Genomic DNA, 24,208 nt, shown 5'->3' on the forward strand with positions numbered 1-24,208 from the left:
TGGAAGGATGGGAGGATCAGTTCACTCGGAGCCCCGGAGGCTCAGCATCAGGCCTTGTTTCAGGGTAGCTTAGGGCGTTCTCTCTGGGCTGGTAGGACCAGAGGTGGCCTCCATGTCTCATTCTCCACACGGCCCCACCCCTCCTGGCTTCCTCATGTAGCCATCACAGGTACCAGCTAGGATAAGAATCTCTGGTGAGGCTACATTTTTTGTTTCTTGAGTAACGTGTGGTGTCCACTGATGACGTGTTACCAGACTGTGGTGCTGAGTGCGGATAAATCTCAGGACAGTGATGTCATGCAGCTGCCATGGTTCACGTAATCTCCTGTGTGCAGAATGAGCCGGGTATCCCAGGCAGGGCATGCTCAGCAGGAGGTCACTGGACCTGCGCTTCCTCTCTGTCTGGAGTTCCTGGAATCAGATGAGTGGAGTTCTGCTGGGAAAGGGAAATGTGATTGATGGGCATGTGTGTGGCGGTCAGGAAGGACCCAACCATCAGTTCCTGCCTGGTCCCTTGGTGTGACTTACAAAGTGTGGGACTATCAATGCAGGTCTCGTGAGGTTACATAGCTGAATGTAGGTACAGTGTCCAACACACAGCTTGGCGTGTAATAGCATCTGCTATTCTGGTACTTCGCATTTAGCATCTAGTAAATATATAGTCCTTACTTTTCAAATGAATGGCACATCTCATTGGCACACCTGTTAAAGTTGAGCCCTGACACTCATACTTCTCTTTCCTCTTGTATGTTTCTAGAATCCTGTTAGACCTGGGATTTCGACACTTTCAGTCTGAAAAACTGCGCGTCCACTCAGAACCCCAGAAGGACTTAGGCACTGCCCTTTTCTGCTGAGAAACTGGAATATTTGGCATTTGGAGCATTGAGGTGAGGGATTTTCTGCTCACGAGCCTTGTGGAACCCAGAATGTGGTTTCTTGCAACACAGGTTTGGTGGTGGTTCTGGAACACTTGACCAGTTTTCCTGTGCTGCTCCCAGGTGCTTGGACAGCTGGCTTCCTGTCCCCTTACCCTGACCTGGCGCTCAGCATTTAGTCCACTTGGTCTTGTGCCTAGCGGGTACTCCCTCTGGCTCCAGCTGGGCAAGGAGCCCACCATCTCTGAGCCCACTTCTGATCTCACAGAGAGTATAGAATGTTCCAGCCGTCTTGCTAAGGTGGAAAGGCTGCCTTGAGGAGAGGAGGAGAGGTGGAGCAGAGGTTATATATCAGATCAGAGTGCCTTTGGGGCATCCATGATAGAAGCTCCTCTTCCATTCCCAGTTTGTTCCGTACTTTACCTTCCTCTTTGAATTGCATGCTTTGACCACATTGAGTGTGAGGCTGCTTGGGATAAATGGTAGGACGCTGGCCTTCAAGCAGACCTGGGGCTTCTGAATTTTGCTACCTGCCTCACCTTGGGGAAATCACTCACATGGTCTGAACCTTGGTTTCCTCACTTTGTGAAATAGAGATGTTGGTGGATCCCTCATGAAGATGTTGCGGGTCTTGAATGAGATGGTAAAGAGCTTAGCATGGAGGAAGAAATACTGCAAAATGGAAGAGGTGTTTTGTGCTCCCAGTTACTATGTAGAAGACCTTCCAAGTCTTTGATCTGCTGTTCTGTGTATCTTTCACCTGACCTCAAGTCTGCCTGGAAAGTAGCCTGTGCATCCCCTCCTGGTCACGCCCAGCTCCTTACCCCCAGCTGAGTTGCACTCACTCTGCCAGACTGTACCAGGCAACCTGCCACAGTTACCCCAGGCTGCTGCACTCAGTACAAGTTTCTCTTAGCGTCTCTCCCGCATTGCTGGTGAACTTGTTTAGAATAAGGATGCTCTGCATGTATCGCAGTAACTGGCACAGTGTCTGGCCCAGGTTTGGGCCCCACAGTGTGGATGTTGGGAGAACAAATGAATGAAAAATTGAAAGGGAGGGAGTCAAGACGGGGAAAGAAGAGGGAAGGAGACAGATAAGCAAAAGAGGACATTTTTTACTAGTTCAGAGGAAAGGAGGGCAGTTGCTTGCTTTTCTTTAAAGAAGATATTGGGAAGAATGAATAACATGAAAAGAACCCAGTGTGATTCCTATAATGAACCTGAGCTTTTGCAAGGATAGAAAGAGGGGTGAGAAAGTGTGGGCTGGTGAGAAGAAAGTCAAAGAAGTTAGCACTGAGAGAGCCGCAGAGAATGAGGCTATGGTTGTACTACTGGGGGCTCTTTTGTGTTGGCTATTAAACGTTCCCAAGAGCCTGCATCCCATTTCAGAGTCCCAGCTCCCCCGCTTCCCATCCAGCTTCCTGCTTAATGCACACCCTGGGAGGCAGCAGATGATGGCTCAAATACAAAGTGTTCCCAAGTACATTTGTATCTCTCATCTGCTCTGGTGTTGGCCGTTCCTGAGACACAGAGATGAACAGTTGCCTTCCAGTCATGGTGGAAGACACACTCGCCTGGTGTGCCCTACATGTACCGAGTAGAGTGGTCTCCTGGTATGGGTGGCAGATTTGTTCCAGGACCCCTGCAGATACCTAAATCTACGATGCTGAATTCTCTTACATAAATGGCATAGTATTTGCATTTAGTGCATGCACATCCTTCCATATCCTTTCAATCACGCCTAGATTACTTACAGTGCTCAATACAGTGTAATTGCTGTGTAAATAGTTGTTGTCTTGCATTGATTCGGGAGTACGTGTTCAGGACAGATGCAATTTTTTTTTTTCCAAATGTTTTTGATGCATGGTTGATTAATTCCATGGATGCAGAACCCATGGATGCAGAGGGGCGACCGTGTATGTTGGGACGTAGGGGGCTCTCCCATGCAGGGCAGTTGCCTGGAGAGTGAGCTGTTTCTTGCAGCTGCTGAGTGATGGTTGGGAGTAAGGCCTACCAGGAGCCAAACTGCCAGTTAGAGGGCAAGAGTACTGTCTGTACTCTGCAGCTTCCTGCACACACATCTCCTCTTCATTTTCATTTTAGCATCTCACTTCCCACTTGGGCTGTTGACTCTCCTCTGCAACATGTACCTCTAACGGGCCTTCCTGCAGGAGCACTGCCTGCGTGGCTTCAGCCATCAAAGGCTCCACCAGTCCTTGAGTGTTGGGCCAGGTGGTTAGCTTTGGGGGAGGAGTGAACATAACAGGGCGACAGACATTTCTGTCAGTCACCATTCCCTACTGCATCAGGAGGGCTGGAAGCAACTATTAACCTTGGCGGGGGAGAAAGGGTAGAAGGGACTGTGGTCACCAGGGTTGATTCTGAGAGCCTTGATGCCCCGGCTATGGAAATGAACACTCTTGCTTGCCTTGTGTGAACACTGGAAAGACAGAGCTGAGACAGGTGCTCGGAATCCAAGGCGCATAATCCTAAGAGAGGACTGGGACAGGGCTGGTCTGTGACAGAGGCATGAGAAAGACCTAAACGTTAGCATTGTGCATGCGGATCTGCTTATCCTAGAAGTATCAGCCTAGAAGTCAGCACCTGGACCACACACCAATAGAAAGGCATCTGCACCTTGCCCATACATGAGCCTGGTCCGTGGTGCGATTCCTTCCATGGAACAGAGGTACCAGGAGCATGGAGTCAGAACCTGGAGACCACCCCAGCGCCACCTTACATTTCCTGTGTGACCCTGGGCAAGACCTTTACAGATCTCCAACTTCTCTCTTCTCAGCTGCAAAGTGACCAATACTTGGGTGACCATGAGGACTAGAGTTGGCCCAAAGGAGTGAAAGGGAGTGGCAGGAGCCCCTGTACCTGCTTTTCCTTCCAGTGTTGTTCCCTCTCACTCTGGCCCCTCGTTGGACATGCAGACTAGATGGGCTTCTTTTTCATCAGTTGGTGTTGTGGTTTGAGTTCCCGAGTGGGGCCCTGAGCCTCCAAGGTGGGACCTAGTGGGAGGTTTGTAGGCCATGGCAGTGAAGCCCTTGTGAGTGGTTTGATGCTTTTCTTGTGGGAACAGGTTTGCTGCTGTGAGAGTTCTGTTGCCCACCTGTGCCTGCCTTTCTGCCATGAGGCCCCCACCAGAGCCCACCAGTTATGGCCATCACATGGCAGGCTTTGTATCCCCCAGAACCAGGCTCTGAAAAACCTCTTTTCTTTATAAGTCACCCAGTCTCAAGCATTCTGTAGTAGCCAGACGAAGACACCTGGAATCTTCCCTTTGCGCCCCCCCTTCCCCCCCCCCCCACATTGCTGGTTTGGGCTCCTGGCCTCCCTGGGAGCATCTCTTGGCCGCCTTGCTGCTGTTCCCATGTCGGTCTTCTCTGGCTTTTGTTGAGAGGCCTTCAGACAGCTTATGGACCCGAGCCAGTCCCCATGCATAGCTGCAGGGTGCCTGTGTGAAGGTGGCTTCCGGTACTCACTGTCTGCGTTGGTGAAAGAGCTCCCGGCCCACTCGGAACTCTGCACTTGAAACAGAAAGGTCTTTTCAAAGTACGGGCCCACTTTTTACTACTTGTTTCTTGTGGTTTCGTATTGAGGTTTTTGGTGAATTGCATTTGACCTAAGCGTTTATTTTTAGAGTTCAATTAATGTCAATACTAGAGGGCACATGTAGAGGAGGGATTCGTCAGTGGAGGGGAAAATGTGCCTAATTTTATTTCTTCTGATAACATCTGTCACTGAGCAATCACAGCCACAGCTGCACCCGCAGGTGACATGGAGCTTCCTAAGCTTTCCCCTGTGCTGCCCGCAATGGGCTGTGCAGAGGCAGGGAACAGTGGCCAGACCCAGCCCCGAAGACAGAAGTCTGTGAGAGTCTCTCTCAGGCCCATGCGTCTAGCAGGCGGCCACTCAGCTGCATGACCACCGCAGTTATTACCATGGATGGTAACTGTCATGGTCTTCAGCAGCCAGGCTTTGCACTACTCAGTTCCTGTGATCTCCCCAGGGGTTTGCACTCAGTCTCCCGAAGCAGCACTCGACTTCCATGACCATCTGGTCTTTTTCCCGAGGCTGCCCATGTCTTGATGGTCAGCTCCAGGTCTTGGGGAATTGTGGCAGGTGCATGTGGGACATGGTTGAGGAATCTTTTCTTGGGTTGACTGAATTTGAGGGCACTGAGTTTGGGCTGGACACTCAAAGTGATGCATAAAGAGCCTCATCTTCAAAGCCCTCCCTGTACCCCCAAACCCCAACCCTGGCATGCTTTGAGAAACAGAGTGAAGCATTGCCATCTGCTTAGGACTTGTCTGTTCCTAACACTCTTGCTTGTCCCTTGTCCTTCTATCGCGTGAATGTCTGCTGAAAGCCTGCAGCATGCTGCCATGCAGGGTGCCTGGGTCAACGGAGGGAAGAGTCGTTCTTTCTCTGAGGGAAATCCCAGGGAGGGACACCAGCTTGGTGTGGACCCCTGCATTTCATAGATGAAGGAGCTGAGGGCTTGCAGAGACTGTGTTGTTAGAGACTCTCCTGCCAGTTGGCCATGGCTGTCAACTGAGACCCTGGGTTTTCTGAGTCTAGGCCCTTAAGCCTGCACTGCCCCTGTCTGATTAGCAGGTAGGTCCTCTGTTCTCTGCACTGATTTCCTCTCCATCCATCCATCTCTCTTCCTCTCTTCTTGTCTCTGCCTTCTGCCAACCCCTCAGCTGTACTATTTTGATGATAAGAGTCTTTTCCCATCATCAGTGCCTTTGTGGGAAGAGATTTGATGCTGGGACTGTGCTTAGGGTCCTACCCATGGTGGTGGTCTGCCCACTGTTCCTGGAGCAGAGCTTTGGATCTCCCCAGCATCTTATGTGGCGACTGGCAATTCTGTCCCTCCATGGTCTTGACCATCTCCCTGCTGTGAGTCAGGTGCTGTAGCAAACTGTGAGGATGGATCTTCTCTGTCTTTAAGGCTTTTAGATGTGCAGCATGTAGTGGTCAGGGTTCTGCACAGACTCAGAACCAACAGAGATGAGAGGGTTGCTCTGTATCTCTGTATCTGTATCTATAGCTGCGTGTTCCTCTCTACTGAAAGGAGATTATTTATTATAAGGTGTTATGGAGGCTGAGAAGTTCCGTAATAGGTTGTCTGTAAGGGGAGTTGGTGGTGTAGCTGGAAGGCCAGAGCTGGAGAGGTAACGATGTGAGCTCCAGTTCAGATTTCAGGCTTGAGAACAGGAAGTGCCGATGGCAGGAGCAGATCCATATCCCAGCTCAAGCGATGGAGCAGTGTGGAGTGTAGCCTTCCTCCACCTTCCTGTCCTCTTCAGCGTTCTGTTTACCTTGCCATCTGATGTTCAGAGGCCTGGGTGCTGCCCCACACCTGGGGGAGGGCCATCTGCTTCCCCCAGTCTGCTGATTCCAGGGATGATCTCAACCGGAAACATCCTCATGGACAGTCCCAGAAACACCGTGGAGCCAGCGTCTGGGCACCCTGTGGCCCATTAAGTTGACACATGTACCACCACTCTGGGGGAGACATGGTGTATCCAACCACCGAGTTTCCAAGGTAGTGTCCATCTCAGACTGCAGCCTGCAGCTGGTTTGACCTCTTTTGTCCCAAAGCCATCCTTGGAGCATTGAGCCCCAGCTGTCCCCTTTCATTCCTCAAAACCCCATCTTTCAAACAAGGACCCTGAATCGAGGGGTCGTGAGAGCCACTTTTGTCCTGTTCTGTGTCCAGAATTTGTGTTTACCAATGCCAAGCTCACATCCTGAACCAGGTTCCTGAGACTTGGGACAGCTCTTAACTCCTGGTCTTGGTCTTTGTGACCCATCAGACTTCCTCCCTCTTAAGAAGCACCCCCATCCCATTTTATAGGAATTGATCCATTCATTTGTTTATTTCTTCAGTTGTTTGTATGTTTTATCAGTCAACCAATCAGTGAGTTTGCTTCTTGGCATATAATGGGCATTAGAATTAAAAAAAAAAAAAGATTTATTTATTTGAAAGGCAGAGTTACAGAGAGATAGATATTGAGATCTTCCATCAACTGGTTCATTCTCCAAATGATCATAAGAGCCAGGGCTGGGCCAGGCTGAAGCCAAGAGCCAGGGGCCTCATCCAGGTCTCCCAAGTGGGCACAGGGGCCCAAGCACTTGGGCAATCTTCTACTGCTTTCCCAGGCTATCAGGAGGGAGCTGGATCAGAAGTAGAGCAGCCTGGACTGGAACTGGCACCCATATGGGATGCTGGTTTTGCAGGTGGCAGCTTTACCCACAGTGCCACAGCACTGGCCTTGGCATTAGGAGTTCTAATAGATACTCTTAGGCACCTCTCAGCAGATAGTGTCCTGTAGTGTAGGATAGTATCAGTGGTGGGGGCAGGGAGATCGCTAGTTGTGATCATGATGAAGATACTACTAGTAGTGCTAGTAACAATTGTGATTGCTCAAATGTAGGATTCACATTGATCCGAGCGCTTTGTCTGATTGTCTGATTTATTCTTCACAGCCTGTGAGCAAATGAAGGAATCTTCTCGTGGAGTGTGCAGAGCACACACAGGTGCTCTAGGCTTTTGCATGATTTCAGGTTCCCTTCTTTTTCCTGACCTGAGGCTGATGTTTAGAAGCTCTCAGGACTGAGAAGACCATTTGCGAAATCAACGACTCATCAGGTGACTCCATGTCTCCGGGCCTCTTCTCACTGTCGTCTGAGAGCAGATTCCACGGGCACTCCTTTCTTCCCAGTGCTCACCTTCCCATTTCTGCCCCTCCCGGGATCCTGGCAGACTTCACAAGCCAGCAGATTTTGCTTGTGTTTTGTAGTGAAGTAAATGACAGAGCTGCACTCAGGGCCCAGGCCTCTCGTTCCCTCACTCCTTCCGGAGTGCAGCCGCACCGCAGAGGCCTGGGGCCCTTGTCATTTCTCTCCTGGGAATCTGTTGGTGCTCGCTGTTTGCTTTCTAGCTTTGACGCGTCCCAGAGCTGGCTGCAGTGGATGCGTGTCTGTTGTGGGAGGCAGGATGTCTTAGCTCATCATTCTGGAGAATGGGAAGTGTAGGTGCACAGTGCCAACATATTTTTGGCATTGAGGGCCTTCCTGCTGGGTCATGACTTGGTGAGACAGCAAGTGTGTCAGAGTGAGCTCATTTTAAGATTTTTTTTAAGAGGCAGAGTTTTAGACAGAGAGATGGAGAGACAGAGTGAAAGGTCTTCCATGTGCTGGTTTGCCCCCCAAATGGCTGCAATGGCCAGAGCTGTGCCGATCCAAAACCAGGATCCAGGAGCTTCTTCCAGGTCTCCCATGTGGGTGCAGGAGCCCAAACACTTGTGCCATCTTGTACTGACTTCCCAGGCCATAGCAGAGAGCTGGATCGGAAGTGGAGTAGCTGGGACTTGAACTGGTGCCCATATGGGATGCCGGTGCTGCATGCAAAGGCTTAACCCACTATGCCTCAGTGCCAGCCCTGGGAGCTGCCTTTACAGCAAAGCCATCGCTATGATAACCCATTCACCCATTAATCCATGGATGGATTAATCTGTTCATAAAGACACAGCCCTCATGGCCTCATCACTTCCCAAAGGTCTTTCCCTTTAAATATCATCAGGTTAAATAACTTTGGGGTTTAAGTTTTCAACATATGAAAATCGGGGGACACATCCCCACTGCATCACAGGGCGTCCTGCGTCCAGAGGAGTTTCCTCCAAAGATGAAACCATAACACAGGGAACTGGGAGCAGGCATTGTGGCAGTAGTTTAAGTGGCCACTTGGAACTCCTATATCCCTTCCAGAGTGATGCGTTCATGTCCCAGCTACTCCATTTTTTAAAAGATTTATTTATTTATTGAAAAGGCAGAGTTACAGAGAGGCAGAAATAGAAAAAGAGAAATATCTTTCATCTGCTGGTTCACTCCCCAAATGGCCACAAAAGCCAGAGCTGCACGGATCCGAAGCCAGGAGTCAGGAGCTTCTTCCAGGTCTCCCACGTGGGTGCAGAGGCCAAAGCACTTGGGCCATCTGCTGCTGCTTTCCCAGGCCACAGCAGAGAGCTGGATCGAAAGTGGAGATGCTAGCACTGCAGGCAGTGGCTTTACCCTCCACGCCATGGTGCTGGCCCCTACTCCACTTCTGATCTAACTTCCTGCTGACGCATCCTAGGAGATGGCAGATGATGGCTCAAGTGCTTAGGTCCCTGCCACCCATGTGAGAGACTTGAATGAAGCTCTTGGCTCCTGGCTCAGCCCTGGCTCAGCCCTGGCTGCTGTGGGCATTTGGGTAGTGAACCAGCAAATGGAAGAGTCTCTCTCTGCCTCTCTCTCTCGCTCTCTCTCTCTCTCTGTGTTTCCCTCCCTCCCTCCTCCTTCCTTCCTTCCTTCCTTCCTTCCTTCCTTCCTTCCTTCCTTCCTTCCTTTCTCTATTTCTCTTTGTTTCTCTGCTGCTGTGATGAAAAGAAGTAAACTTTCAAAATGGAGCTCTGTAGCATCTATATTATCTTTCTTTCTTTCTTTTTTTTTTTTGACAGGCAGAGTTAGTGAGAGAGAGAGAGACAGAGAGTAAGGTCCTCCTTTTTCCGTTGATTCACCCCCCAAATGGCCGCTACGGCCGGCATGCTGTACCGATCCGAATCCAGGAGCCAGGTGCTTCTCCTGGTCTCTCATGCTGGTGCAGGGCCTAAGCACTTGGGCCATCCTCCACTGCACTCCTGGGCCACAGCAGAGAGCTGGCCTGGAAGAGGAGCAACCGGGACAGAATCTGGCAACCTCAACCGGGACCAGAACCTGGGGTGCCTGCGCCGCAGGTGGAGGATTAGCAAGTGAGCCGCGGTGCCGGCCTGTATTATCTTTCTAATTAAAAAAAGAATTAGGAATTGGTTTGCACAGGTTTGTATGGTGACATTCAGCATCGCTGACTTACTTAGACATTTTTTTGCTGTGTCAGAGCTTGCGCATATTGGCTTCAAGCCCATGGGAAGGCCGATGAGAGGCCTGGAAAGTGTTGGGTTAAGGAACTGTTTCCTAAGAATAAATCAGGAAAAAGAAAAGCCAACCTAAGCTTCATCCTCCCTGAGCCTCATCTTTTTCTGGCCTATCAGCCCCTGCTGCTGCTGAATGGGGAACCAGGAAAGTGACTGGGAGGCAGCAGGGTCCGCAGTGTCCATGGAGTGAGAAGGCCCTTAGCCTGGTCTCTGCCCTGCTGCAGGAGGAAGCCTTGTTCCCTGCCTTGCAGAGGGCCGTCCTCAGGCCCAGGCGACGTGATTCTGATGCTCCCATGGCCCTGAAGATTTTCACCAACGGGTGCCATGCTGAAGCGTGCATTGGCCTTTGGCTTTTGGTCCTGGGACCTGATTTTCCCTGTCTGTGCTGTTGCAGGTGGCTGCCACAGTCTCTCGCTGCTTCAGAACTTCTCGGTTGTGCCAGTTCGTTCTTCAGGCTCGTGACCCTATTGAGGGTGGAGGGGGACGTCTCAGGTGTTCCCTCCCAAGTGTCTCCCTTCTGTTCCTTCAGCCTCTCCGCCTCCATTTTAGGTGCACATCCTCCATACACTCTTGAAAAATGAACTTTATTTTTAGAAGAATTTTAAATCTATGAAAGAACTGTGAAGATCACTCAAAAGTTCCCTTATGTCTTGCACCTGGTTCCCTGTCCTGAGCAGGTGGAATCCGTGTGGTGCATTTGCTGCACTGAATGCAGCAGGTTGGACACATTGTTGTTAACTGAAGCTCACCCCTTCATTTTATTAGCTTTTACCTAATGCCCTTTTCTTTACCTGGCTCCCAAGTGAGATTCTACATGATACATACATTTTTTCAAAGATTTATCTATTTATTTGGGGGTCAGAGTTACACAGAGAGAGAAGGAGAGGCAGAGAGAGAGAGAGAGAGGTCTTCCATCTTACAGTTCACTCCCCAGTTGGCCCCAATGGCCAGAGCTGTGCCAATCTGAAGCCAGGAGCCAGGAGCTTCTTCTGGGTCTCCCACATGGGTGCAGGGGCCCAAGTCCTTGGGCCATCTTCTACTGCTTTCCCAGGCCGTAGCCAATATCAGAAGTGGAGCAGCCGGGACTTGAACTGGTGCCCATATGGGATGCTGGCACAGCAGGTGGTGGCTTTACCCGCTATGCCACAGTGCTAGCCCCCATGGTACGTATTTTTGTTTATCTTTTTATTTTTTAATTTATTTGAAAAGCAGAGTGATGGGGAGAGACAGAGAAGGAGAGGGAGAGGGAGCACGCATGCACGAGAGAAGGAGAGAGCTTCCATCTTGCTGGTCCCCATTCCTCAAATGCCTGCAGTGGCCAGGGCTGGGCTAGGCTGAAGCCAGGAGCCTGGAACTCCTTCTGGGTCTCTGTGGGTGGCAAGAACCCAGCTTGTTGGGCTATCTAGGCACTTTAGCAGGAAGCTGGATCAGAAGCCCAGTAGCCAGGAATCAAACTGGCACTCAGATATGGTTGTGGGCGCTGTGTCACCACACCCTCCCTTCCATGTGACATTTTGTCATCCTTCTCCTTACGCTCCTGTGGGTTGTGACAGCTTCTCAGGCATCTTGGTGTTTTTTTTTTTTTTTTTTTTTTTTTTTTTTACAGGCAGAGTGGACAGTGAGAGAGAAAGACAGAGAGAAAGGTCTTCCTTTGCCGTTGCTTCACCCTCCAATGGCCGCCACGGCTGGCGCACCGCGCTGATCCAATGGCAGGAGCCAGGTACTTCTCCTGGTCTCCCATGGGGTGCAGGGCCCAAGCCCTTGGGCCACCCTCCACTGCACTCCCTGGCCACAGCAAAGAGCTGGCCTGGAAGAGGGGCAACCGGGACAGAATCCGGCGCCCCGACCGGGACTAGAACCCGGTGTGCCGGTGCCGCAAGGCAGAGGATTAGCCTAGTGAGCCGCGGTGCCGGCCAGGCATCTTGTTTTTGAAGACCTTGGCAGTATCGAGGAGTCCTGGAGAGAAACTTGTAGAAGGTCCCTCTGGTAGGACTTGTCTGACATTTTTCTCTTGACAGCCTGTGGTTCTGTGTGAGTTTGAGGGGAAGATCACAAAGTAAAATGCCGTTTACACCACGTCATGCCGAAGCTCTGCTCTGCCAGAGTAACTTCGGACGGACGACCTCACCTCGGGTCGGCTGGCGCAGGTGGTGTCTGCCATGTTTCTCCACTGCAGAGACACTCCGTGTGGACCTGGTTTCTGTGCCGTACTCCTGGAAAGGGAGTCACCGTGCACGGCCCACACTTGAGGAGCAGACTTTCACGCTTCTTAGTGGGTAAAGCATCGACTTCAACCACGTGGAACCGCTTCTGCAGGAGTCTCTTCCGTGCACTTGTTTAGCTCTGTATGAGCGTGTGGCTGTTTGTTGTATCATGTATAATGCACTCGGGTTATAATGCAGTATGAGTCTGTTTTATTGCTCCAGGTTTTCCAGCTTTGGCTACTTGGCTCTTTCAGCTACTGCCTGTATTCTCTTGACACACCTCCTTGCTGTAGGATTGATTGATTATATGTCCGTACTTTCTGGTGCTGCTATAAGACACTCCAGGAGGGTTATTTTGTGAATTTCCTGCCCAGACCTAGAATCAACCATCTCTCCCAGGAGCCCTGGTTCATGTTATTGGCGACATTGGACGCTGAGACAAGTGCACTAGATGTGCTTGTCACCAAGCACCAGACTCATATTGCATTGGGATGTGCTCTCTTGAAGACGCTCCCGGCTGACAGCCGTGAAATCTGCGCGTGCATTGTAACCCTGCCACGTACACGTAGGCATCTGCATCTCCTAGGTATCCGTGTGTCTTGAGTTCACACTGATGGCCCCAGCTCTAATCTGTTGCCGCATCCCCCACACATTCTAGCAGACTTGTTTGGCCCACACTGGTTAGCATGGGAAGGAAATGAACGGAGAGGTCAGAAAGAGAGCAGTGGGCTGGGAACCCTGGACTTTTCCCTGTGGCAGCGTGGCCTCCCTGAGCAGAAGTCAAGATGAGTCAGGCACATTCAGCCAGGGGCTCCGGAATGTGCTCTGCCTGGAACATTCCCAAGTCAGAGCCCCGTGTTGGCTCCCAGGCCCCTGCAAGTGTCCCTGCTTGGATCTGCATGTCCTTGCCACTCTCTTGGTCTTCCTGTCCTGCCTGCCTGCCCCAGCCTTTCCTGCTGCTCCTCCCCTCACTTTGTCCCCCCACCCCCCACCCTCCGTCACCACCCAGACCTGTTCCACATTCTGCTCCCAGAGCCCGTGGGCTTCCTCCATCAGAAATACCCCAGGCACAGCAAATGGAAACGGCAGAGTTTACGTGCGATGCACAATCCCCACCTGGCTTCCTGTTTAGCCAGGGGTCTCTAACTCAGTTGTCTACAGGGGAGAGGCAGGCAACAGAGCAGAGGTGGGGGTGGGGTGCACAAGAGGCAAAAGCTGGATGGGGAGTTAGGATGCTGGCCTGGCCACAGGCTTCAGGTCTGCCCCTGGTGAGCAGGTCTTAGCTGTTTTGCCTGTCACCTGTGCCTGCCCAGTATACAGCGGTTGTGACCACTGGTTCTGGCCCTGACAGACTGGGGGCCCCGTGTGCTTGGATCTGGTTGACCAGCAGGAGATCAGAAGCCAGGAGGGTGGAGGGTCTGGCTCTCCTCTGCCTCCCCTCCTGACAGTGTCACTGTAGCAACACTGCCATACCCTACACACCACGCTGAATCAGTGGCCACAGTGGCCTCTGGTCCAGAGTGCTGTTTTGTCTACACTCCTGGAAACAGCTCTGTTTGCTGCTATCAGCGATGACAGCCCCAGCGGGGCTCCACAGGGCCCCCAGCTTTCTCCTGGCTGACAGTCCCACCTCCTTCCCATCCTACAGATGATTTTCGCTGTAAGCAGTAGCTGCTGCTCCAAAACCCCAGCGTCCCCACTGGTGTTCTCTGTTTTCAGTAAGTGGCTCCTTCTTCATCTGAAATTCTGCCTGACAAAACAACCAGTCTTTTTCCCCATCCCTTGTGGAACCCCCATGGGCGGGCAAGTTGTATTTCTGTATTTCCTAAGCTGGCCTCTTTCATTCATTGAGCTCAAGGCAAGATTCCAGGCTTCTCACTTGGAGGCCCAGGGCTGTGCCACCCCACCACCCACCTGCAGCCCAATGCCAGGAAACCCTGCCTGCCGGCTCCAGCCTGTCTCGCAGTTACCCACAGCCTTGCAGGCTCCCAGGGGGCTCCAAGCAACCCCCGTCTCCACAGCCTGCTGCACTGGGAGGCAGTGCATTGGGTTTTGCCCAATGATCAACAGTCCCCAGGGTGATCAGGGCTCCTTGGTGTCTGTAGGGGTGTGGGACCATGCCGGTGGAAACAGCTTTGTCAAAATAGACCAGGGGTAGTGCTGACAAGGGGAAGTGGTGCTGGCCCGGCGAGAAAATGTGGGCCCGGTGCTTCTTGGGGGGTTTCCTCTGCGTGGGGCCCCCAGCAGGCTGACTGACACGCTTCCTGTGACCTTCAGGCTACCATGGTCTCCTTCAGGTCCTAGAGGCTCCTGCCACCTGCTCACCTGCCAGTCATTGAGTGAAGAAGGGCTTGTCTAAGGAGCAAGACCAATTCTCCTCCCGCGACTCGGGCTTTGCGCCCGTCCTAGAAGTATTCACGTGGGTGTAGACAGAATGGGGGGCTGGGAGGTGTGTGAACAACAGTGGTGCAGAGTTCCATGGGTTGCAAAGCCCAGGACAGGGCTCTGGCAGATTCAGTGTCTGGTTCAGAGACGGCGTCTTTACACCACGTCCTGCTGTGGTAGCAGGGGGTGGGGAGCTCTCCGGGGTCTCCTCTGTTAATAAGGCCACTAATCTCATTCACCAGGGCTCCACTCATCACCTCGTCAGCTGCCCACCTCCAAGTTCTATTCCTTTGGGGGTTAAGACTTCTTTGCATGGATCTGGGGGGGACACAACCATCCAGACCGTGGCAGCCTCCGCCAGGGGATCCCTCCACAGAGCTCTCCTTGCTGACCCTTTGTGGCCACAAGCGTTTGGCTACTCTAATGCTGAAGCTATGTTTCTCAGGGTGAAATTTGATGTACTATAAATCATGATGTTTCTCAGAAATTCTCGTTGATCATGGTCAGTATGGCCTTTGTACAAGTGTCATAATTTTTTCTCACCTGGCTTCGCATTTCATTCTTTTTCTTCTTTTAAAAAAATACTTAACTTATTTGCAGGGCAGAGAGAGATAGGTATACAAACAGATCTTTCTTCTGCTGGTTCGCTCCCCAAATGTCCACATCAGCCAGGACTGGGGTAGGCTGAAGCCAGGAGCCAGGAACCCAGTCTGTGTCTCCCATGTGAATAGCAGGGACCCAAGTACTTAAGCATCGTCTGTTGCCTCCCAGGGTATGCATGAACAGGAAGCTGGAATTGGAAGTAGAGCTGTGATGTAGACCCAGGAACTCCTATATGGGGTTACGGATTTCCCAATTGGGAGTCTTAACCACTGCCGCAAATGTCTGTCCACATTATTCTTTCTTATTCAGTGGGGTACCCAGATCTATTGGGTGGTGTGTTAAATTCTCGGGGCTGGTGCTGTGATGTGGTAGGTTAAGCTGCCGTCTGTAGTGTCGGCATCCTGTATGGGTGCCATTTAAGTTCTGGCTGCACCTCTTCCTATCCAGCTCCCTGTTAATGTGCCTAGAAAAGCAGCGGAAGATGACCCAAGTGCTTGGGCCCTTGCACCCATGTGGGAGACCCAGAAGAATCTCCTGGCTCCTGACTTTGGCTCCAGCCATTTTACCCATTTGGGGAGTGAACCACTGGATAGAAGATTGACTTTCTCTATCCCTCTCTCTTTCTCTCTCTGTAATTCTGACTTATACATAAATAACTGTTTTTAAAACAACTCTCAGGGCTGGTGTCTCAAGGAGCCCCACGCTGACACTGACTGAAACCATAGCAGTGTATTCTGTCCTGACTGTGGAGGCTGCAGGCATCCTCTGGGGAGGCGTCTCCTAGAAGACCCTGGAGAAGATGCCCGTTTCTCCCCTTGCTTCTGCTGGTGCCGACCATCCTCAGCATTGCTCAGCTTACAGGTGCATCTCCCATCTCTACCCTACCCTACATGGCCTTCCTTCCTGTGTGTCTCTGACCAGATTTCCCTCCCCTTACCCATTGTCATCTCGTCTTACCTTGATTAGATCTGCAAGACCCTACTTCCAAATAAAGTCTCATTCACAGGCACTAGGGGTTGGGACCCTGACATACCTCTTTGTGAGATGCAGCTCAGACCCACAGCAGGGTTTTGGGAAGAAAATGTTTTATCTCTTAATTTCCTTGTGTTTCTTTTTAACAGAATATCTTCATTGTTGTAGGTTTTTTTTCCTTTAAAATTATTTATTTATTTATTTATTTGCGAGGCAGAGTTACAGAGAGTGGGAGAGACAGAGAGAAAGGTCTTCCATCTTCTGATTCACTAAAGGGTCTCAACAGCCAGAGCTGGGCCGATTCAAGGCCAGGAGTCAGGAGTGGGTGCAGGGGCCCAATTGGGTGCAAGGGCCCAAGCACTTGGGCCATCTACTGGTTTTCCAACCCATAGCAGAGAGCTGGATCAGAAAAGGAGCAGCCGGGACTAGAACTGGTGCCCATATAGGATGCTGGCACTGCAGGTGGAGGCGGAGGCTTAGCCCACTACACCACAGCGCCGGCCCCTTTGCTGTAGGTTTTATAATAATAATATAGGTGTCTATGTGTCAACTGGAGGCAAGTACTTACACAGATTGGGCGGACTGTGCTCACACACGAGGGAGGAGGACAGAGCCACAAAACATTCAGAACAGTAGTTTGATTGATGGAAGGGTCTTGTCTTACTCCATCGGGGCCTCAGAACAAAATACCGTAGAGGGGGACTTCAGCAACAGACATTTATGTCCCCACAGTTCTCAAGGCTGGCACATCAAGATCAAGGTGCTGGCTGGTTCTGTGTCTGGTGAGGGCTCTCTTCTTGCCTTGCAGGGGTCTGCCTTTTCCTGCTGTGTCCTCACGTGGTGGACAGGACTGCTGGGGGTAGGAGCGGAGTCTTCTAGTGTTTCTTATAAAGAAACGCATTCTGGGGCCAGCGCTGTGGCGCAGCAGGTTAAAGCTCTGGCCTGCAGCGCTCGCATTGCATATGGGCACTGGTTCTAGTCCCGGCTGCTCCACTTCCGATCCAGCTCTCTGCTATGGCCTGAAAAAGCAGGAAGGAGAAGATGGCCCAAGGCCCCTCCACCCATGTGGGAGACCTGGAGGAAGCTCAAGCTCCTGGCTTCAGCTCAGCTCAGCTCTGGCCTTTGCAGCCATTTGGGGAGTGAACCAGCAGATGGAAAATCTCTCTCTGGCTCTACCTTTCTCTTTAACTCTGTCTTACAAATAAATAATATAAATTAAAAAAAAAAAAAAAAAGAAAACCAAAATGTATTCTGCTGGATCTGGGCTCTAGCTTCATGAGCTCGTGTAACCTTATTACCCTCCGTCAGTACAGTCACGTAAGGGGATGGGATTTCAAATGAATTTGTGTCCACAGCAGGTCCTATCTTCTGGCTTTTGTGATGCAGTTAGATTCCCTGGGCTCTTGCAAATTACAGACCAGATGTAAAGGTCACTGTGGCCCATAGATCGTGATGTTAGTTACGGGAACACTTGGGTTTTGTCCTTACTTCTTGTTGTTGTTAGTGGCTGGATGATTTGGGTAAGTTAGTTACCCTCTCTGAGCCTTGCTTTCTGTATCTGTGACCTGGAGATAATGCGCGCCTGGGGAATTGTTCGAGAAAGTGCGAGTGGTCACGAGTGGACACTGCAGAGGCTCAGGAGCTGTCAGCTGTTCTCCTATCACTCCTGCTTCTCATTCCTCCCTACAGTGTGGGTGTGGTTCTTCTTGTCTCTGCCCATGCAGGTGGGAATGCATTGAGGGAACAGACACTCAGTCCTGGGTCACTGTAGACAGCATTACCCCGAGGCCTTTTTGACCCTGTCCGTCTTTCACAGCTCTTGTGTTTATCCTTGAACAATGTATCTCGCCTGTGGTCGCCTTCACTAACATAACTGGGTATGGGGCTGTCATTCTATTTTGTACCTGTGTGTTGGCTTGCCCCAGATGGGTGTGTATGGCCGGTCTGTGTGATCCAGCCAGCTGTCGTAGGTGATGAAGGCCATGGACAAACTGGGTTTATTGGGAGGGCTTTGGCCCAGTGCTAGTGCTTCTTTCTTTCTTTCTTTCTTTCTTTCTTTCTTTCTTTCTTTCTTTCTTTCTTTCTTTCTTTATTTTATTTTTTGACAGGCAGAGTGGACAGTGAGAGAGAGAGACAGAGAGAAAGGTCTTCCTTTTGCCATTGGTTCACCCTCCAATGGCCGCCGCGGCCAGCGCGCTGCGGCCGGCACACCGCGCTGATCCGATGGCAGGAACCAGGTGCTTCTCCTGGTCTCCCATGGGGTGCAGGGCCCAAGGACTTGGGCCATCCTCCACTGCACTCCCGGGCCACAGCAGAGAGCTGGCCTGGAAGAGGGGCAACCGGGACAGAATCCGGCGCCCCGACCGGGACTAGAACCTGGTGTGCCAGCGCCGCAAGGCGGAGGATTAGCCTAGTGAGCCGCGGCGCCGGCCGCCAGTGCTTCTTAACCTCTGTCTTCATTCATCTTGAAAGTGAGATGAGCAAGCTCTCCTCCTTTCCCTCACCATCCTCTCTGCCCTGTTTGCTGACCATACAGGGTGTAATCAACCTTGAGCAAGGACTGTGTAAGCGTAGGTCAAAGTCTCTGAGGAACGAGGGCCTAGAAGTCACATGAGCCCAGTGGGGATTTTAAGCCCACTCCTTGAGCAAAATCTCAGGTTTCTCTTTTGCAAAATGGAACTAGCAGTGGTCCCTTCCTCATCAGGTGGCTGCGGAGATGAAATGAGATAATAAGCGAGTGCCCTTAGTGCAGGGATGGTCCTGATAGAGGGAGAGGCCTTAGCCAGGTTAACTCTGTTGTAGCCTCCCAAAGAGCACTTGCTCTGTAGCTGTGCAACCTTGCCCAAGTTACTTGCCCTCTCGGAGTTTCCGTGCTTTGTTACCTGTAACGATAATAATGCCTTTCTCAATGAAATACACATACAGTGACGTGAAACTGGTTGTAAAGTGGAATACAATGACTGGTAATTACTACTAATAAATTTTATTGGGAAACTTCACTACTATATTGTTTTGGGCTTTTAGGGAGCTATATTCAAGGGCTAGACATGAGGTCAGTGGGTGCTTGGTGTAAGTTCAATCTCTAGAGTCATTCCCAAATAGTAAACCTCACCAAAAGCATCCTATAGATAAATTAGAGTCTTATCAGTTTGTCCCAAAATCTTTGTACAAGTTCCTGCTGTTGCCCACTGCTCACCCTGGAGTTCTGATTTTGCTAAACCTCAGAGAACCCGCCCATGTCCAGATGTGTCCAGTGCTCCCAGGTCACCTGGCTTCTGCTTCACCCCGTGTACCTGCTTTAGGCATTCTGGCAGGTTGTAGCATTGAGTGTTGTCAAGGAAAGTGAGTTCATTCATACACTGGAAGTGGAGGTGAGTGGTGACGAATAGGACATACCTCTTTGAGGGAAGATTTGTTGGGACCACTCAAGGGTAGAGTGTGTGCAACCTTAGCCCGGGCATCCCACTTCTGGGAGTCAGTTCTCCAAAAGAGATGAGGGAAGTTTGCAAAGAAATCCATTCTGCAGCGTTGAGAAAAGGGCAGAACATGAAGGACAGCCTGACTGGTCAACCCCGTGACGTTCAGCCAGTCACGGCCAAGAGCAGGGTGTGTGTCCTCCCGGCACAGCAGATCAGGAGGCGCGTGGCAGTGGCTGTCCCTCACGGATGAGGTCTGCTTCCTTCACTTGCTGAAAGTGGTGAAGTTTCTAATTTTCTCTTTATCTGAGATGTCTCTTTCTCAAGAGATACTTTGTTGCTGTATAAATGTCTTGTTTTTCATCATACTTACACTGCACTAATTTTAACGCCCATTGAGAATTCTTGCCTGAAACAGTTACTACTGCGGTGTTTGTCAGTGATTTTCTATTTGCATCATCACTTCTAAATGTATCAATGAGACTTGTACAGAGAAGAGCTTCCTTTTCTTTTCGGTTTAAAAAAATCAATTACTTGTATCAGCGTGTCTTCTGTACCACATCGGTTGTTTTATTGCGCCAGTGTTCTGCGCTTTGGCCCTGCAAGCTAAGCTTCATGTCCTTTTGACCTTTACTCATTTTTTTTTTTTTTTTTTTTTTTTTTTGAGCTCCGTCTTCCTTTTTTACATCACAAGATGTTCCGGGTTCATTGAGTATTTTCTCACTCCTGGAATCAGCTGTGAATTCTATGGTATTCTTGTCAGAGGTATATAACCTGAATTTATTACTTTTTTAATATTCAAGCTAAGAATATGAGTAAACATCGAGTGTTACCCTTTTATGAGCATCTCATGAATCATTTCACTTAAGCCTTGCAACACTTTTTTAAAAAATGCATTTATTCTAGTTGAAAGGCAGAGTTACACAGAGAGAGAGAGAGAGAGAGCAAGAGAGAGCTTCCATCTGCTGGTTCACTCCCCACATGGCTGCAATGGCCAGAGCTGGGCCAGACTGAAACCAGGAGCCAGGAGCTCTTTTGGGTCCCCCATGTGGGTGCAGGGACCCAAGCACTTGGGCTATCTTCTGGTGCTTTCCCAGGCACATTAGCAGGGAGCTGTATCGAAAGTGGAGCAGCCAGAATTCAAATCAGCACCCATATGGGATGCTAGTGCCGCATGGGGCAGCTCTACCTGCTCTGCCACAATGCCGGCCCCATAACCTGAATTTAATAATGAGGAAATGGCAGACAAACCCAAGTTGAGGGACCAAATAACTAGTTGGTACTCAAAAGACAATGAATGATTAAGGAATGATACTATAGTAAAACAGACTAAGAAATACAGCAGCTAAATGCAACGTGCAACCCTGGATAGGATTCTGTATTGGCAAAATACATGATTGAGGAATTTGAAAAAAAAAAAAAAAACGCTTGATTAAGCAATAATATTACACTAAAGTTAATTTTCTGATGCACTGCGATAATTACACTGTGGCCACATAAGATGTCAGTTTCTGGGGCATGCATTTGGCACAGTGCTTAAAAAGCCACTGGGGATGTTTGCATCCTGTATCAGAGTACCTGGTTTGAGTCCTGACTCCCCCTCCAATTCTAGGCTCCTGCAGGTGCACATCCTGGGAAGGCAATAGATGATGGTTAAAGTACCTCCATCCCTGCCTCCCACGTCCGAGACCCAGATTGAGTTCCTGGCTCCTGGCTTCATCCTGGCCTACCCCAGCCTCATTGTGACTGTTGTGGGCATTTGGGGAATGAACCAGAGAATGGAAGGAAGATCTGTCTTTCTACCTTTCAAATAAAATGAAAACAAACAAATAAGTAAATAATTTTAAAAGAGCCAGTATTTGAGAATTTGCGAAGCTATCAGTGAATTCTCTATTTTTCAAATTTTTATTTTGTAAACAATGAAACAGATTCCTGTGTGCTAACATGGAATGATGTCCATGATCTATTAATTCAAAAAGACAGGTTGTGGTACTGTTTGTAGAACTGCCCTATTTTTGTCAAAAACAAGACAGAATCATGTAGTCCATATGTATATTTATCTGTGCATGGGAGAAATTCTGAGAAGGGTTTGTATTTCCTGTTAACAGACATTTCTGGGAAATATGATTGGAAGGTATGAGACAGTGAGGGCTTTTACTGTTTGCTTTTTTTAAACAAAGAGCGTGTTTTCATGTATAATGGGAAAATCCTAAGTCTGTGGGTTGTGTGTTGAGGTTTGACCCAGCTCTTCCTCTGTTGTGTTTTCCTCGCAGGCAGGGCCGTGTGAGCAGTCTGGCCTCACAGACGCTCACCTGTTTTTCACTCCATTACCCTCTCTCTTGCAACTGCTCCTTGGCAAAGACGTTAGTTAGCTGTGAGCATAGTGGTGGCCTGGGGCCGTGCTGGCTCAGCAACGCCAGCTGCCTCATCACGCCTTTACCCAAGGAAGCAGGTAGCTCACCCTTGTAACAGAGAACTTTATTCTAAGCTGTGTCATGCCAGTCTCCCTAAAGGAGAGCCCATTGGAAACCTAACCAAGCAGCAGTCTTGGCATTTGCCCCTTTGAGGAGCAATGATTTGTTCAATGGTGCTGCCTGTCTTTACAGCCAATGAATTAGTGAATCGCATTCAATCTTCCCAGGACTTTTTCATCATTATGAGGCTTTTGGAGTTCATGTAAAATTTCATTTATTCGGGTTGTCTTTATGTATAGGTTTGGTGTCAGAGTGGCTGCTGTTTGATGTGAGCAGGAAAGGAGTGAGAATAAAGCTAACACCTCTGGGGTGAGGGCCTCCTGCTGCACCAGGCTGTTATAAATGTTAACTGATGTCCTTCCACTACTGGGGCGCATCTTGCAATTTAGCAGGGAGGAAACTGGCACTCAAGCACGCCCCTGAGGCTGTACCCGCCCCCCTCCCCCCTCCTCACTCCCACGGAGCTCGTTCTCTGGAATGGTTTCTGCCACTTCCTTCGGCTCTCTTTCTTCAGCCCCGTCACCTCTTGGAGCTCCATTGTGTTTGCTCCATTTTCGTCTTCTGGGTTCCTCTGCTTTGCCCGTTGTCCTGTAGATAGAGGCCCCAGTAAGGACGACAGTGGGGGTGATCCTAGTCAGAGGGGAGTCCCTGGGTGTCTCTGGGGAGCCCTGCCTGTGCGGAGCAAAATGCAGAGCAGGCCATGCCCAGGCATCATGCCGTTGTCCACCTTGATCAGCCGACAGGTGGTGGGTGTGCACTGCGGGCTGGAGCCTGATGCCCACAGCCGGGCCTATCGAGGAGCTGGAAGGTGAGGTGGGTTCAACATGGTCGTTTCATTTGTGTGCTTGTAGAGGTTGAAGCTCTCGCAGTAGTTGTGCAAGTTAGTGAACAAGTTATTTCTTCCCCAGAATCATAGCCACTTATTCCTAGACATTAAAAATACATGATTGGTTGAACTAATATTAATGCACACAATCATTTTATCTATGATATAGTCAAGATAATCATGAAATATCCGGAGATGAAGTTATGCAATTCAAAGGCATATAAAATATTAGATATTTGCTTAATTCATTAGAAGAAACATTTTTGGGAACCAAAGAGTGAGGACAGAGAAGGGAAAATGATTTTTCAATAAGAATAATTTTCCAGTAAGTATGGTGGAAAAAATAGCAAGACTTTGAGAAATTTTGTAAATTAAAAATTGTTTTAGGTACATTCACAGAAACATCATAAAATAAAACGATTCTGTCATTTGAAATATGTGCTACATAAAGGGCTTATTCAAGTGCCATTATACTAGCAATATTTAACAGTCCCCTTTGATTTTCTGTTTCAGGTCCTCTCTGTTCAATTGTACCCAAAGGGAAAATGTTAATTGAACTGTAAAAGCTTTTTTTCTTTCTTTCAGTCTGAGGATATTAAAGTCATACAGATGTTATTAAAAGAATCTTTAACAAGAGCTTTGTAATTTTTCAAAATAAGTTTTTTTTCTAACAGTACAGTACGAGTTTTTGAGAAACACATTGAAGAATCTCCTGACACTTGATAAATGCAGTAAAGGCAATGGTTGTGCCAATCCCAGTTACGCTTATATGAATGTGGGCAATGTAAACATGATATAGACAGTTAATAGCTGTTGGTTGTGGGGCTGATTTTAAAAGTTTGTGGAAAAAATGGAATAAAGAGATAAGTTTACTTTGGTCCAAAAATTTTTGAAAGCCATTTGGTTTTTTCAAGAATGCATTTACTATAAACTTAAAATATGCAAATATTTTATTGGGTATTTTGTTACCCAATCTCTAAATTTCTTGTGGATAAGATTTTAACACAGGAAACATATGGTATGATTTCAGGAACATCAACTGATTAAAAAAGATGAAAGTGTTTCCCAGTCTGAAAGCAAGAATCTTTTACTAAGTTATTGGAATAGACTGACGGGAACCCAAAAAACAGAAGTCACTGTTCTGCTGAGCTGGTGCACTGTACAACTGCTTTTCTGTACTCTGCTGAAAACTCCTTGGACGTACTATCCACCAGGTCTCCATGGGATGGCTTCCTGCCTTCATCCATGGCCTGTCTCAGATCCCACGTGCACGGCGGTGCCTTTAGACTTCCATGCGTGTTGAATGCAGGAGTTCTTTCTGTGACCCTTGATGTCCAGTTTTGGGGTGACATTTCTCCAAGCTGTTGGCTTCTGTGAAATCGCCACGGCCCTTTGATCTGACAGACTCTCAAGGTCTCTGTATTTCCATCCCCCTTTCCATTACTGGTAGGGCAGCAGTCACTGGACCTCTCTCAGATTCATGG

At 49.5% G+C, this 24,208-nt stretch overlaps 1 long non-coding RNA gene across 33 annotated transcripts in view; it reads left to right on the forward strand.

Annotated features, from left to right (window-relative positions):
- The window catches only part of LOC103348133 (uncharacterized), a 260,857-nt gene that overhangs the window by 158,776 nt on the left and 77,873 nt on the right, over nt 1-24,208 (forward strand). For 31 of the 33 annotated variants that reach the window (XR_011389551.1, XR_011389533.1, XR_011389555.1 and 28 more), the window contains one exon: nt 758-887. This is a non-coding gene — a long non-coding RNA (uncharacterized lncRNA). Of the gene's footprint in view, nt 1-757; nt 888-15,714; nt 15,898-24,208 lie in introns of all 33 variants that reach the window. The other 2 variants (XR_011389535.1, XR_011389537.1) reach the window with 1 other exon arrangement.

The sequence above is a fragment of the Oryctolagus cuniculus genome, chromosome 6, assembly GCF_964237555.1.
Source record: "Oryctolagus cuniculus chromosome 6, mOryCun1.1, whole genome shotgun sequence".
Classification (NCBI taxonomy): Eukaryota; Metazoa; Chordata; class Mammalia; order Lagomorpha; family Leporidae; genus Oryctolagus; species Oryctolagus cuniculus.